Source organism: Bubalus kerabau, chromosome 2, assembly GCF_029407905.1.
Source record: "Bubalus kerabau isolate K-KA32 ecotype Philippines breed swamp buffalo chromosome 2, PCC_UOA_SB_1v2, whole genome shotgun sequence".
NCBI lineage: Eukaryota > Metazoa > Chordata > Mammalia > Artiodactyla > Bovidae > Bubalus > Bubalus kerabau.
In genome coordinates this window covers 132,147,834-132,163,970 of record NC_073625.1, presented here as the reverse complement: position 1 = coordinate 132,163,970, position 16,137 = coordinate 132,147,834, and the positions used below count along the sequence as shown (strand labels likewise).

Sequence of the window (16,137 nt, the reverse complement as noted above, 5' to 3'; positions counted from 1 at the left end):
AGTCTTTCTTCACCCAGAGATTAGAAAAAGGAGGCTGCTATTTTGTAGTGATAAAACTGTGTTCATTGCCCCAGTTGGGCCGTATCCAGTAATGGATTCCATAAGCACTGCATGCCTTTCTCCTTACATTATCTCCATTGGGCTTTATCTCCTTTGTCCTGGGGCTGTTTCTGGCATCTTCATTTTGATTGTTGAGCTCTAGGAAGGAGAAGGCTCAACTCAGCACCTCATTTGACAGATCCAAAAGGAGATCAACAAAAGAATAAAAAATTGAGGTGGCATTCTCCCCCTATTCCCTCCTTGGAGACACTGCTGCAGTGAATCCTTTTCCACATCCTGGACCTTTGGTCCTTTCACAAACCAGCTGATTTTTGTCTGGAAGCGCAGTGATGATATCGAGATGACTCCCTCTGGCAACCCTGCTCAGAGTGGTTTCACGGGTCATGAATTAGCTAATCTGAAGAGAGCAGATCAAAAGTAAAAATGTGAGTCCAAAAGTAGCTAGTAACTTAAAAGTTCTAAACAGAAAGTGTGTTTGTGTACACATGTACGTTACATTAGAGGATGCCTCTGACATCTAATCAGGTTATTATGTCCATGTATTTGTTTAAACATAGGCTAGAAAAAACAGGGTAGGGAAATACAATTGAAAATGTTTCCTACAGATGGCTACTGATGTCGGACAGTGTTTTCTGTACAGAATCAAATGATGGCTGAGACTGGAGAGGAGGGGGGCAGAGAGGAAATCAGGAATAGAAATACTCACACAAGAAAGGAGACAGAAGCAACAACCTCCTACTAGCCCCTCGGAAAGAGAGAGAAGAAGCTTGATTGTTTTCTGGGGAATAGTATAGGAAGGCTGAACAGGAGGTGAGTGTCTGAGGGAATTTCAGAATTTCTTCTGAAAATTACTTCTCTGGAAAAGCAAGAGAAATGAGTCTTAAGGAGGGGGAAAGTTTGTTATGAACAGACTTGACATTTTGCCAACATTCTGAACTTAAAACAGAGTAAAATGTATTTCTGACCACTGCAAGAGAGTTCTTTTAAGTTATTTTGTTACTTTCCTTATCAAGACACGCAAACATTTACATTTTGCATAATTTTAAGTTGGTGAATTGTCTCCTAAAACCTTCCCATAAAAGCACCAGATGAGTGTGGAAGTGAGGTGAACATGGTCAGTAGAGGAACTAGAAGGAACATGGGTGAAGAAGGGAAGGAAACAGAATTGGAATTTTAAAGAGAACAGTGAGTTCTGTTTCATTGGATTCTAGGATTCTTGATGTGGAATAAAACAGTAATTGGTTGGAAGTTCATTTGGGATAAGATCACAGAAGTCTTAAAATTTTAGAGTGAGGAGTTTGGAGTTTGTTCAATATACAGAGATTTTGGAGACAGAAGTGGCAACCCACTCCAGTGTTCTTGCCTGGAGAATTCCATGGACAGAGGAGCCTGGCAGGTGATAGTCCATGGGGTCACAAAGAGTTGGACATGACTGAAAACATACACACAGTTTTGTTCTGGGTACTAAGTCACTTCAGTTGTGTTCAACTCTTTGAGACCCCATGGACTGTCGCCTGCCAGGCTCCTTTGTCCATGGGATTTTCCAGGCAAGAATACTGGAGTGAGTTGCCACTTCCTAGCCAGAGGATGAACAGTCTGTGAATGCTTAAACCTCCCATCTTTGAGACATTCTGAACAGTTTTCATGTGGTCTGGCAAGTCAGGTCCCTAGTTTCCACAGCCATGCATTTGATATTGGTCTTTCTTCCTTCCCATCTCTCACTCGCCCTGTTTCCTCCCTCTTCCTTCCTGAACTCATCTCCTTCACCCAAGGCCTTGTCTCTGTCTCTGCTTAGTGGGAACCCAAACTATGACAGTAATACATACTTTCTAGAGCTAGTCAATTACACAAATCAGCCTGTCCTATATAGATCCTGTTTGTTCTTATTTCAAAGTGAATGTGTAAGTAGTTTTAACTTTTCAACCAATTACTGTGTACCTATTATGTATTCAACACTGTGCCAAGTCTTAAAAGAATGCACTTTGGAAAAAAGCATGATGTTGGCACTCAGAAGACCAGGTTTCAGTCTTGGCTTTGCTGTACACCATCTACTACTTGGAACATTACTTAAATTCCCTAACCCTTGCCTATAGAATAAGGAAAATAATAAAGTCTCTTTCTGGGGAATGGGGAAAATATTGCTAATATTTTAATTAAGCATGACAGTGTATGTATGCATTCATACATACATATGACAAATTCATACATACATATGTACAAATACAAATGTATTTGTCAATTAGTAAATTATAGGTTGGCTTAAAAATATGGAATTGTTGTCTAGGTAAGTGACACAATCAGGGTGGTCACTTTTCAAGTTGCTTGTACATAGGTTTTCTAGATTCCTGATTTGTATGCTAAAGAAAATAGCATCTTATTAGTTTTGTAATTGTAAATGATAATTTGTGTGTGTGTGTGTGTGGATGAGACAGAGGCAGAGGCACAGGGACAGACACAGAGGGAAAGGGAAAATCAGCTCCCAAATGACTGTTTGCATCTCCCCAAAAGCTGTATCTTTGGTGACTAGGAAAAGATCCTACTGAGATAGGAGACAAATGGTAGCATGCAGAATAAATCTACTAAATGTTAATCCATTTCAAGAACTTGTGTAAAGCAACTATCAATACATCAAGGCTCAATCTTGAAATTTGAGCATATTGGTTTAGATGGCGATTTTAAGACACAAAGCAAGCAAAGATCATTGAGACAGAGGGTAAATATAAGCATTTGTGCTATTACAATAACTTGACATCAGTAAATTTTTCAAGGTTTCTCCAAATAACTTGGAATTTCCAAAGGATTCTTATGCAGTGCTATCTGGAACTACCCCAAAACTAGAAATGTGTTTTGTTTTAGTTTTTGTTATGGAAAACAAACTGAAAGTAATGCTAATCAACTTTCAAAGACAATGACTTATATCATTTCCTCCTGCCTGATGGGTTTATCTTTGTGATCCCCCCTAGTAACCCCCCAAGTGTTTCCTATCTAGTTTTAAGAATAGATTAAAGATTTGGCTGAGATCTTTGGACCAGAGTTAGAGCCAGGCTTTAGAGGTAGTGGGGATTGTCTATCCCTGTGAGTCTTATGTCAGGGGGGTCAGAGCCCTGGACCAACAGGCACAGGTTCATTCTTTGTGGCAGCACTTCATGAGTCTGATCCTTGATGATAACAAGGTTGGGGGAACAGATAAATTAAAGCAGAGGCAATCTAACCCTGCTGTAGGGCTTCCTAAATTACCACTGGTGGTATCTGAGATAATTTTAAGTGATTTATAAAAGACCACTTTTTAATTTTAAAAGATGTATGTTTATTTCAGTATTATGTACCTTCTATATTATGATAAGTAATTACAGTTGTGGAAAATAAATACATAAAAAGGAGCGAGTCAACTAAAAGATGTTGGCTGCTTTCAACAAATAGGATTCATATGACACATTAGATGGTTTTAGATGATACAGAGATGAATATTTCTTAACCTTTTTAAAACTGGGAAATAAAACATATATACAAAAATGTACATAAAACAAGATATAGAGTTTACTGATTTGTCAGAAAACAAACACCCATGTAACTACCACCAAATCAAGAAAAAAAAATTGGCATTACCTTAAACTCTGCATTTGCCTACCAATCTCTACCCTCTGCTGCCCCACAAAGAACCACTATCTTAACTGTTGCTGTACTAGGTTCTATGCTCTTCTTAGTTTGTCTGTATTAGGATGCACTCCTCAATACCATCAAGTTAGTTTTGATGATGATTTAAATTATTTGTGAATGGAACTGTGTATTATGTATTATTTGTGCCTGGCTCTTTTAGCTTTTGCTTATGAGATTCATCCATGATGTTGGATGTAGCTCTAGTTTCTTCATTTTCATTGCTGCATAGTATTATATTGCTGCATATGCCATTATTTATTCTGCTGTGGATAGATATTTATACATCTTCCAGTTTTCAACTATTAACATTAATACTGATTTGAACATTCTTGTACATGTCTCTAGGGATGTATATGCACGCATTTCTGTAGGATATGTAGTGAAAGAATAGAATTGTTGATTAATTCAGCTTTACAAGATGTTGAAACTGGTGATGATGAAAACTACTTTCATAGTTTTACCAATTTCTATTATATGATTGCTTCAAATCCTAATTTATACTTGTCAGTCATTTTAAATTTCAGTCATTCTGGTGATATGTGTAGTGATATCACGTTTAGTTTTAATTTGCATGGTCCTGACTCTTAATGAAAATTAACACCTTCTGATATATTTTTGGACATTTGAATATCCTCTTCTATAATGTATCTGTTCAAATTTCTTGCCCTTTTCTATTTGGTCATTTTGCTTTTTCATATTTATTTTCTCTATATATTCTAGGTACTACTTTTGTTGCTAAGATATGAGTTGGTTATCACTTAATGAGAAGTTTTTAATTTTAATATAATCATTTTTTATTGCTTAAAATAAGTGCTTTTTGTTGTTTTAAGAAATATTTCCTCTCTCCATATCCATAAGTCTAGGAGGAGAGGGTGAGATGTATGGAAAGAGTACCATGGAAACTTACATTACCGTATGTAAAATAGCTATCTATTATGCCAATGCGAATTTCCTGTATGGCTCAGGAAACTCAAACAGGGGCTCTGTATCAACCTGGAGGGGTGGGATGGGGAAGGAGATGGGAGGGAGGTTCCAAAGGGAGGGAATATATGTATACCTATGGCTGATTCATGTTGAGGTCTGACAGAAAACAACAAAATTCTGTAAAGCAATTATCCTTCAATTAATAAATAAAATTTTTAAAAAGTATTAAGTAACCAATAACAATAAATCAAGGAATCAAATACAGGAAAAAAAAAAAAGAAGAATAGGTCTGGAGTTGGGTGAAAATCTGGGCTAGAGGTATAAACTCGGAAGTGGCATCATGTAAGACGTTTTATTGCATATGATTAAATATGAAAATAGGAATGTGGTTCTAAAAATACAAAATTATATGAAGCAGAAAGAAAAGGTATTTCCTATCTTAAGGTCATGAAAATATATTCCTATATTATTTTCCAGCAACTTTGCTGTTTAGTCTGACATATTTAAATCTATAATCCACCTGGAACTTAATTTTTGAATAAGCTGTTAGATAGGGTGCAATTTTCTATTTACATCACTATTTATGGAAAACACTATTCTTTCTTCACAGCTCTGTAGTACCATCTTTTCATAAATTATGCCCTAATATGCAGAGGTCTGTGCCTGAGATCTCTATTCTATTCCATTGTTCTATTTGTCTATTCTTTGCCAGTACTATTACTATATTGCCTTAATTCTTGTTGCTTTTTAATAAGTCATGATACCTGGTAAAGCTTGTCTTCCCACTTTGTTCTTTTTCTTCAAATCTGTCTTAATTGGTCGGTTCTTTGTTGTTGTTCATTTCTGTATCAATTTTAGAAGAAGCTTAGTAGTGTGCAGGCTAATGGGTTCCTAGGGGGAAAAAATTTTCTGATTTGTTAGTATTTGTCAACTTCCATAGGTTAAATATTTCCAAAATGGTTGGTTTCAAGCCACCACAAACACTAAAATAACTATTTTGGCTTGGGTTGCATTGAGCCTATACATCAGGCTGAGAAAAATAATATAATGTATAATATAGAGTTGTCCAGCCCATGAATATTTTCTCCATTTATTTAGGTCTTTAATTTCTCTCCATAATACTTTATAATGTCTTTCTTTTTTATATACTTTTTTGTAAAGATCTTGCTCATATTTTTTAGTTAACTTTATTACTAGGAATTTGACATATTTTATTAAATGTAAATATATTTACATATAAATATATAATTTATAAGGGCTTCTCTGGTGGTTCAGATGGTAAAGAGTCTACCTACAATGAAGGAGACCTGGATTCCATTCCTGGGTCAGGAAGATCCCCTAGAGAAGGGAATGGCAATCCACTGCAGTATTCTTGCCTGGGAAATCCCATGGACAGAGGAGCCTTATGGGCTACAGTCCATGTGGTCTCAAGAGCTGGATAGGACTGAGCAACTAACACACGTGTAATTTATATGCTATTAGAAGTTTGTTTTGTTTTTTTAATGTTTGTTGCTGATATAAAGAAATGTATTTTTTAAAAAAGGTTATATTGTCATTGTACTCAGCAATTCCCTAACTCACATACACATTTTAAAATTTATCCGTACATTTTTTTCATTTTCTATGTATGCATATTTTTGTGTGAATGATGATTTTATTTCTTTTTTATTCCTTGTTCCTTATATTTCTTCTTCTTGCCTTGCTGCACTGTATTTCCGGTACAATGTTAGATAAATTAGTGACTGCTTTCATTCTTTTTCTATTCCAGGTTTCAGAGTAAAAGCTTCTAGCATTTTACTGTTAAATATGACTTTCTGGTATAGGGTTTTTTTTGTTGTTTTTCGATTTGTTTTTCTTCATTTGTTTTTATACATTCCCTGTATTGAATTATGGAGGTTCCCTTCTTGTCTTAGTTTGATAAAGGTTTTTAATTATATATGAATGGTTGCTGAATTTTATCAAATGCTTTGTCTCCATTTATATAGACCATATTATTTTTTCTTTTTTATGCAAATGTAATGAATAACACTAATCACTGTTTTAATGTTATATCAATCTTAAATTCTATATAAACTAGTAAATATATATTACTGGTTTCAGTTTGCTAAGTTTAACATTTTTACATCTATGGATATGAATATAATTACCTGTAATTTTCCTTTTATCTTAATATCCTTGTCAAGTTTTATTATCAAAGTATTCTGTTTTATGAAAGAAGATAGGGAGTATTCCTTTTTTTCTATTCTCTGGAATAATTTGGATTTATTTCTAGGATTGCATTGGATTTATTGTTTGGTTGAATTAACTATTAAAAATAAGAAATTATATTAAAGAAAATAGGGCTGTTCAAGTTTTTTACTTCTTTTTGTGTTAATTTTGGAAAATTGTATTGTTAGAAATTTCCATTACTTAAACATTTTCAAAATTGGCAAAAAGTTGTCCATATTACCTTAAACTTTTCCAGGTCTATATAATCCATACTGATCATAAGGATGTCCCCGTTTTGTTGCTGATACTGATTTTTTCATGCCTTTCTCTTTTTCTTTCATTAATATCAACATAAGGTTTTAAAAATTTTACTAATATCCTAAAAGAAACAATATCTGAATTTTGTTGATCTTTTCTGTTATTTATTTTTTATATCACTTTATGCTGTTAACTTTATTTCTTCCTTCCCTCTATTTTCTTTGGATTTTATTTTATTGTTTTTTAACTTTTTAAGATAGATGCATAACTCACTTTTAGCTTTTTTTCCTTTTGAATACATAAATTTTTTTTCTTTTTTTAATATTTTATTTTATTTTTTAACTTTACAGTATTGTATTGGTTTTGCCATATATCAACATGAATCTGCCACAGGTATACATGAATACATACTTTTTAAACCTTTAAATTTTCTTTAAGCATGGCACCATATCTTATGTATTTTGATACTTAGTAACTTCATTATCTTCAGTTAAAATATTTTATAATTTTCAATATATTCTCTTCATTGAGCCCTAATTTACTTAAGCCTGTATTTCTTAATTTCTAAATTAACAGAAATATTCCAGGGAAATATCTGATACTGATTTCTAGTATAATTGCATTGTGACCCTAGAATATACTTTGCATGACTTTAGTTGCTTGAAATTTGTAGAACCTTACTTGATTCATAATATGATAAATTTTTGAAATATTCCATGTGTATGTAAAAAGAATGTGTATTATTCAGTTTTTGTCTGTATTATTCTATACATGTTAATTAGGTTGTTTACTCTTCATGTCTTTCCACTTTATCCGAACTGATTTTCTGTTTGCTTTCATTATAAAGAGAAGTATATTATCACCTTTCACTATAACTGTGTGTTTATCTATCCCTTTTTGCTGTCAGTTTCACATAGCTTTTGAAGGCTATGTTCAGTTCGGTTCAATTCAGTCGCTCAGTCGTGTCTGACTCTTTGCAACCCCATGGACTGCAGCACACCAGGCTTCCCTGTCTATCACCAACTCCCGGAGCTTATTCGAACTCATGTCCATCGAGTGGGTGATGCTATCCAACCATCTCTACCTCTGTTGTTGTCCCCTTCTCCTCCCGCAAAGCTATGTCATTAGACACAAAAACATACAGAATTTTCCATAAAATATTCTTACTTTTTCCTTAAGCTCTGTTTTCTGATATTATGGTTATGCAAACTTTTATTTAATGGAATTTTTTTTACTTGCAATCTTTTTATGTCAGTAGATTTTAGATATTCTCTCAAAAAGAATATAATTTTTAATGCAATCTGATAATGTTTATTTTTTAATTGGAATATTATGCTCTTTATATTTAGTGTACTTACTGATATTTCAGTTTAAATCTACCATTCTATTATGAGCTTTCTATTCTGTCTGCTTTGTTCTTTCCTCTTCATTCTCAACTTCATTTATATTGATAAATTATTATTCTATTTTCCTTCTATTTCCCACAAAGTTATACACCCTTACTATTAAGTGGTTGGCTTACTTACTGTAGCATGTATTCTTGGCTTATGAAAATCTAGTTATCAATTGGTTCTTTCAGACTCTACCCAGAAAATGAAAGTAGATCAAAGACATTAAATAATTTCATTCACCCTCATTTTACTTAGATTGATTTAATTTTATGTATCTTCCTTTTAAGTATAAATGCTATTATTTGGTATGTATCTTATTTATGTATATATTACAAGCCAAACAAAACCCAATTATGACTCTCTTACGTAGCCAATAATCTTTTTTACTCATTTATTTAGCTATTACAGTCAGTTTTCAAAAATAGAATAACCACTCAGCCAAAAATTTGTTTAGTTTTCAATACTGATGATGCCATACACATTTAAACAGGGTATGAAAATGTTTATTACTTACATAATGAAGCTGACTGAGGAGAGCAGGGCAGATCTCCTAAGATGGTCTCAAAAATTTGGGAGAATTAGAAGATGACACTTGTTGTTCAGTAGCTCAGTCATGTCCGACTCTTTGCAACTCCAAGGACTGCAGCACGCCAGGCTTTCCTGTCCTTCACCATGTCCTAGAACTTGCTCAAACTCATGTCCATTGAGTTGGTGATGCCATCCAACCATCTCATCCTCTGTCATCCCATTCTCCTCCTGTGTTCAATCTTTCCCAGCATCAGGGTCTTTGTTAATAAGCTGGTTCTTCACATCAGGTGGCCAAATTATTGGAGCTTCAGCTTCAGCATCAGTCCTTCCAATAAATATTCAGGACTGATTTCCTTTAGGATGGACTGGTTGGATCTCCTTGCAGTCCAAGGGGCTCTCAAGAGTCTTCTCCAACACCACAGTTCAAAAGCATCAATTCTTCGGCACTCAGCTGTCTTTATAGTCCAACTCTCATATCCATACATGACTACTGGAAAAACCATGCTGCTGCTGCTAAGTCGCTTTAGTCGTGTCCGACTCTGCGACCCCATAGACGGCAGCCCACCAGGCTCCCCCGTCCTTGGGATTCTCCAGGCAAGAACACTGGAGTGGGTTGCCATTTCCTTCTCCAATGCATGAAAGTGAAAAGTGAAAGTGAAGTTGCTCAGTCGTCTCCGACTCTTCACGACCCCATGGACTGCAGCCTACCAGGCTCCTCCATCCATGGGATTTTCCAGGCATGAATACTAGAGTGGGGTGCCATCGCCTTCTCTGACTGGAAAAACCATAGCTCTGACTATATGGACCTTTGTTGGCAAAGTAATACCTCTGCTTTTTAATATGCTGTCTAGGTTGGTCATATCTTATCTTTCAAGGAACAAGCATCTTTTAATTTCATGGCTGCAGTCACCATCTCCAGTGATTTGGGAGCCCAAGAAAATGAAGTCTCTCACTGTTTCCATTGTTTGCCATGAAGTGATGGGACTGAATGCCATGATCTTAGTTTTTTCAATGTTGAATTTTAAGCCAGCCTTTCACTCTTCCTCTTTCACTTTCATCTAGAGGCTATTTAGTTCCTCTTTGCTTTCTGCCATAAGTGTGGTGTCATCTGCATATTCGAGGTTATTGATATTTCTCCCGGCTATCTTGATTCCAGCTTGTGCTTCATCCAGCCTGGCATTTAGCAGGAGGTACTCTGCATGTAAGCTAAATAATCAGGGTGACAATATACAGCCATGACATACTCCTTTCTCAGTTTTGAACCATTCTGTTGTTCCATATCCAGTTCTAACTATTGCTTCTTGATCTGCATACAGGTTTTGCAGGAGGCAGGTAAGATAGACTAGCTTGGAGTTTTTATGGTGGTTAGAGGGTGGGCTAACATGAGGGTTTGTATGTAAGTAGGGGCCTAAATCATTCAAATCTCACACTGGTACCAGAGGGAATACCCAGACATTTTTCTTAACCAGTTCAGAAATGGAGCAGAACAGAAAGTCAAGAGGGAGAAGGGGTAGTTTAAAAACTTTTAGCATTCAAACATCAAAACATGGAGCCAGGCTCCCTAATACATAGGCTTTCCATTGCTTTTAATGACTTCCTACATTTCTAAGTTTCCATCTGAGATGGAAACTTTTCATTGTACCTGAAGAACATCCTTTAATATTTATTTTAGTGTGTCTCTTTCTGGGAAATTATTTTGTCAATCTGAAAAGATTTCTTTCACTATCAATTTCAGAAGATATGAGGTTGAAAGTTGTTATGGGGCGGTCCTAAGATGGCGGAGGAATAGGATGGAGAGACCACTTTCTCCCCCACAAATTCATCAAAAGAACATTTGAATGCTGAGCAAATTCCACAAAACAACTTCTGAATGCTGGCAGAGGACATCAGGCACCCAGAAAAGCAGCCCATTGTCTTCGAAAGGAGACAGTTGACATCCACCAGGAGGGTTGCAGCCAGAGATCAGCTCCACAGAAGAGACACATGGCACACTGGAGACAGGCACATCTACTGCAACCCAGGAATCTGAGTAGCTGGGATGGGGAAGTGATAAGATGCACTCGCCACCTGCGGAGAGTGCGCTTGCCAAGCACCTGGTCGCCTGAACTGCTCGTACCTGGGAAGGGGACAAAACGCAGGCCCAACCAAGTCTGTGCCTTTGTGGAGTACCTGAGAACCTGAACCTGAGTGGCTTAGACCTGGGAAGTGCACGCAACCCAGAGCCTGCTCCCTGCAGAGCAACCTGGAGCCAGAGCAGTGTAGACTGGGAAAGCACACTTGCCGTGAGTGGGGGCAAACCCAGTGTGGCCCAGACACTGTGAGCACTCCCCACACATGCCAGTGATATTTGTTTGCAGTGTTCCTTCCTCCCCACAGCACAATTGAACAAGTGAGCCTAAATAAGAGACCACCTTTGCCCCCTTGTGTCAGGGTGGAAATTAGACACTGAAGAGACCTACAAACAGAAGAAGCCAAATAAACTGAGGGAACCAATTTGGAAGTGACAGGTGCAACAGATTAAAATCCCTGTAGTTAACACCGGATACATTGGAAGGGGCCTATAGGTCTTGAGAAGTATAAGCTGGAACAATGAACTATCTGAAACTGAACCGACCCCGAACTGACCCCACACTGCCCGCAACAGCTCCAGAGAAATTCCTAGAAATACTTTTACTATTATCATTTAAAAAATTTTTTTCTTTTTTTATGTCCTCTATTACTCCTTTAAGTTTCATTTTTATAACCTACTATTACCCGCAAAACAAACAAACAAACAAACAAAAAAAACCCTATTTTTAAAGCAAACTTCATATATATTTCTTATACTTTTTGTGATATTGTTTGGTTTTTATTAATATTGTATTTTTGAGAGCCTAATTTTTAATCTTTGCTTTATGGTGCTGCTGCTGCTAAGTTGCTTCAGTCGTGTCCGACTCTGTGTGACCCCATAGACGGTAGCCGGTATTTGTTATCAATTTTGTACATTTAAGAATCCAATCTTCAGTACCCATTTTTACTTAGGAGTGTGATTACTGGCTTGATTACTCTCTCCCCCTTTTGACTCTCCTTTTAGTCCCCCAGGTCACCTCTATCTCCCCTGCCACCTTCTCTTCTCTACTCAACTCTGTGAATCTCTTTGTGTGTTCTGGGTTGTGGAGAACACTTAGGGAACAGAGTAATGCCTAGATCTATCTCTCTCCTCTTGATTCCCCCTTTTCTCCTGCTCACCTCTATCTCCTTCCTCCCTCTTCTCTTCTCTATGTAATTCCGTGAACCTCTCTGAGGGTTCCAGACTATGGAGAGCACATAGGGAATTTTTTTACTGGCTAGATTGCTTTCTCCCCTTTTGATTCCCCCCTTCTCCTCCTGGTCACCTCTATCTCCCTATCTCTCTTCTCTTCTCCATGTAACTTTGTGAACCTCTGGGTGTCCTTCACTGTGGAGAATCTTTTCACCATTAACCTAGATGTTTTATCATTGGTGCTGTATGGATGGAGAAGTCTTGAGGCTACTGTAAGAATAAGACTGAAAACCAGAGGCAGGAGGCTTAAGCCCAAAACCTGAGAACACCAGAGAGCTCCTGACTCCAGGGAACCTTAATTGATAAGAGATCATCCAAAAGCTTCCATCAGATCAGATCAGATCAGTCGCTCAGTCGTGTCCGACTCTTTGCGACCCCATGAATCGCAGCACGCCAGGCCTCCCTGTCCATCACCAACTCCCGGAGTTCACTGACCTACACCAAAACCAAGCATCACCTAAGATCCAACAAGTTCCAGAGCAAGACATACCATGCAAATTCTCCAGCAACGCAGGAACATAGCCCTGAGCTTCAATATACAGGCTGCCCAAAGTCACACCAAACCCATAGACATCTGAAAACTCACTACTGGACACTTCATTGCACTCCAGAGAGAGGAAATCCAGCTCCTCCCACCAGAACACCGACACAAGCTTCCCTAACCAGGAAGCCTTGACAAGCCACTCATCCAACCCCACCCACAGGAAGGAACCTCCACAATAAAGAGGAACCATAAACTGCCGGAATACAGAAAGGCCATCCCAAACACAGCAATTTAAACAAGATGAAAAGGCAGAGAAATACTCAGCAGGTAAAGGAACATGATAAATGCCTACAAAACCAAACAAAAGAGGAAGAGATAGGGAGTCTACCTGAAAAAGAATTCAGAATAATGATAGTAAAAAGGATCCAAAATCTTGAAAACAAAATGGAGTTACAGATAAATAGCCTGAAGACAAGGATTGAGAAGATGCAAGAAATGCTTAACAAGGACCTAGAAGAAATAAAAAGGAGTCAATCAATAATGAATAATGCAATAATGAGATCAAAAACACTCTGGAGGGAACCAACAGCAGAATAACTGAGGCAGAAGATAGGATAAGTGAAGTAGAAGATAGAATGGTAGAAATAAATGAAGCAGAGAGGAAAAAAAGAAAAAAAGAATTAAAAGAAATGAGGACAACCTCAGGGACCTCTGGGACAATGTGAAATGCCCCAGCATTCAAAGCATAGGAGTCCCAGAAGAAGAAGACAAAAAGAAAGGCCAAGAGAAAATACTCAAGGAGATAATAGTTGAAAACTTCCCTAAAATGGGGAAGGAAATAGCCATCCAAGTCCAAGAAACCCAGAGAGTCCCAAACAGGATAAACCCAAGGTGAAACACCCCAAGATACATATTAATCAAATTAACAAAAATCAAACACAAAGAACAAATATTAAAAGCAGCAAGGGAAAAACAACAAATAACACACAAGGGGATTCCCATAAGGATAACAGCTGATCTCTCAATAGAAACTCTTCAGACCAGAAGGGAATGGCAGAATATACTTAAAGTGATGAAAGAGAAAAACCTACAACCCAGATTATTGTACCCAGAAAGGATCTCATTCAAATATGAAGGACAAATCAAAGCTTTACAGACAAGGAAAGGCTGAGAGAATTCAGCACCACCAAACCAGCTCTTCAACAAATGCTAAAGGATCTTCTCTAGACAGGAAACATAGAAAGGGTGTATAAACTCAAACTCAAAACAACAAAGTAAATGGCAAGGGGATCATACTTATCAATAATTACCTTAAATGTAAATGGGTTGAATGCCCCAAGCAAAAGACAAAGACTGGCTGAATGGATACAAAAACAAGACCCTTATATATGCTGTCTACAAGAGACATACCTCAAAATAAGGGACACATACAGACTGAAAGTGAAGGGCTGGAAAAAGATATTTCACACAAATGGAGACCAAAAAAGCAGGAGTAGCAGTACTCATATCAGATAAAATGGCCTTTGAAATAAAGGCTATGAAAAGAGACAAAGAAGGACACTACATAATGATCAAAGGATCAATCCAAGAAGAAGATATAACAATTATAAACCAACATAGGAGCACAGCAATATGTAAGGCAAATGCTCACAAGTATGAAAGGGGAAATTAACAATAACACAATAATAGTGGGAGGCTTTAATACCCCATTCACACCTATGGATAGATCAACTAAACAAAATTAACAAGGAAACACAAAGTTTAAATGACACAATGGACCAGTTAGACCTAATTGATATCTACAGGATATTTCACCCCAAAACAATAAATTTCACCTTTTTCTCAAGTGCACACAGAACCTTCTCCAGGACAGATCACATCCTGGGCCATAAATCTAGCCTTGGTAAATTCAAAAAAATTTGAAATCATTCCAAGCATCTTTTCTGACCACAATGCAGTAAGATTAGATATCAATTACAGGAAGTAAAAAAAACAACCTAATAACTCCAACATATGGAGGCTAAATAACATGCTTCTGAATAACCAATAAATCATAGAAGAAATCAAAAAAGAAATTTAAAAATGCTTAGAAATGAATGAAGAAAACACAACAACCCAAAACCTATGGGACACTGTAAAAGCAGTGCTAAGGGGAAGGTTCATAGCAATACAGGCTTACCTCAAGAAATAAGAAAACAGTCAAATAAATAACCTAACTCTACACCTAAAGCAACTAGAAAAGGAAGAAATGAAGAACCCCAGGGTTAGTAGAAGGAAAGAAATCTTAAAAATTAGGGCAGAAATAAATGCAAAAGAAACAAAAGAGACTATAGCAAAAATCAACAAAGCTAAAAGCTGGTTCTTTGGGAAGATAAATGAAACTGACAAACCATTAGCCAGACTCATCAAGAAACAAAGGGAGAAGAATCAAATCAACAAAATTAGAAATGAAAATGGAGAAATCACAACAGACAACACAGAAATGCAAAGGATTATAAGAGACTACTATCAGCAACTATATGCCACTAAAATGAACAACTTGGAAGAAATGGAAAAATTCTTAGAAAAGTATAACTTTCCAAAACTGAACCAGGAAGAAATAGAAAATCTTAACAGACCCATCACAAGCACAGAAATCAAAACTGTAATCAGAAACCTTCCAGCAAACAAAAGCCCAGGGCCAGACGGCTTCACAACTGAATTCTACCAAAAATTTAGAGAAGAGCTAACACCTATTTATAGCATATTCAAAAGCAGAGACATTACTTTGCCAACAAAGGTCCATCTAGTCAAGGCTATGGTTTTTCCTGTAGTCATCTATGGATGTGAGAGTTGGACTGTGAAGAAGGCTGAGCACCAAAGAATTGATGCTTTTGAACTGTGGTGTTGCAGAAGACTCTTGAGAGTCCCTTGGACTGCAAGGAGACCCAACCAGTCCATTCTGAAGGAGATCAGCCCTAGGATTTCTTTGGAAGGAATGATGCTAAAGCTGAAACTCCAGTACTTTGGCCACCTCATGCGAAGAGTTGACTCATTGGAAAAGACTCTGGGAGGGATTGAGGGCAGGAGGAGAAGGAGACGATAGAGGATGAGATGGCTGGATGGCATCTCTGACTTGATGGACGTAAGTCTGAGTGAACTCCGGGAGTTGGTGATGGACAGGGAGGCCTGGCGTGCTGCGATTCATGGGGTCGCAAAGAGTCGGACATGACTGAGCAACTGAACTGAACTGAGCACCTATCTTAGTCAAACTCTTCCAGAAAATTGCAGAGGAATGTAAACTTCCAAACTCATTCTATGAGGCCACCATCACCCTAATAACCAAA

The 16,137-nt window shown here is 37.2% G+C and overlaps 1 long non-coding RNA gene across 2 annotated transcripts in view; it reads left to right on the top strand.

The window, feature by feature from the left end:
• Positions 1-16,137, top strand: part of LOC129643831 (uncharacterized) — a 323,785-nt gene that overhangs the window by 281,187 nt on the left and 26,461 nt on the right. The window contains exon 3 of one of the 2 annotated variants that reach the window (XR_008710530.1): positions 10,762-14,807. The exons of the other annotated variant lie outside the window; for it this stretch is intronic. This is a non-coding gene — a long non-coding RNA (uncharacterized LOC129643831). Of the gene's footprint in view, positions 1-10,761; positions 14,808-16,137 lie in introns of those variants that run through there. 2 annotated transcript variants of the gene reach the window in all.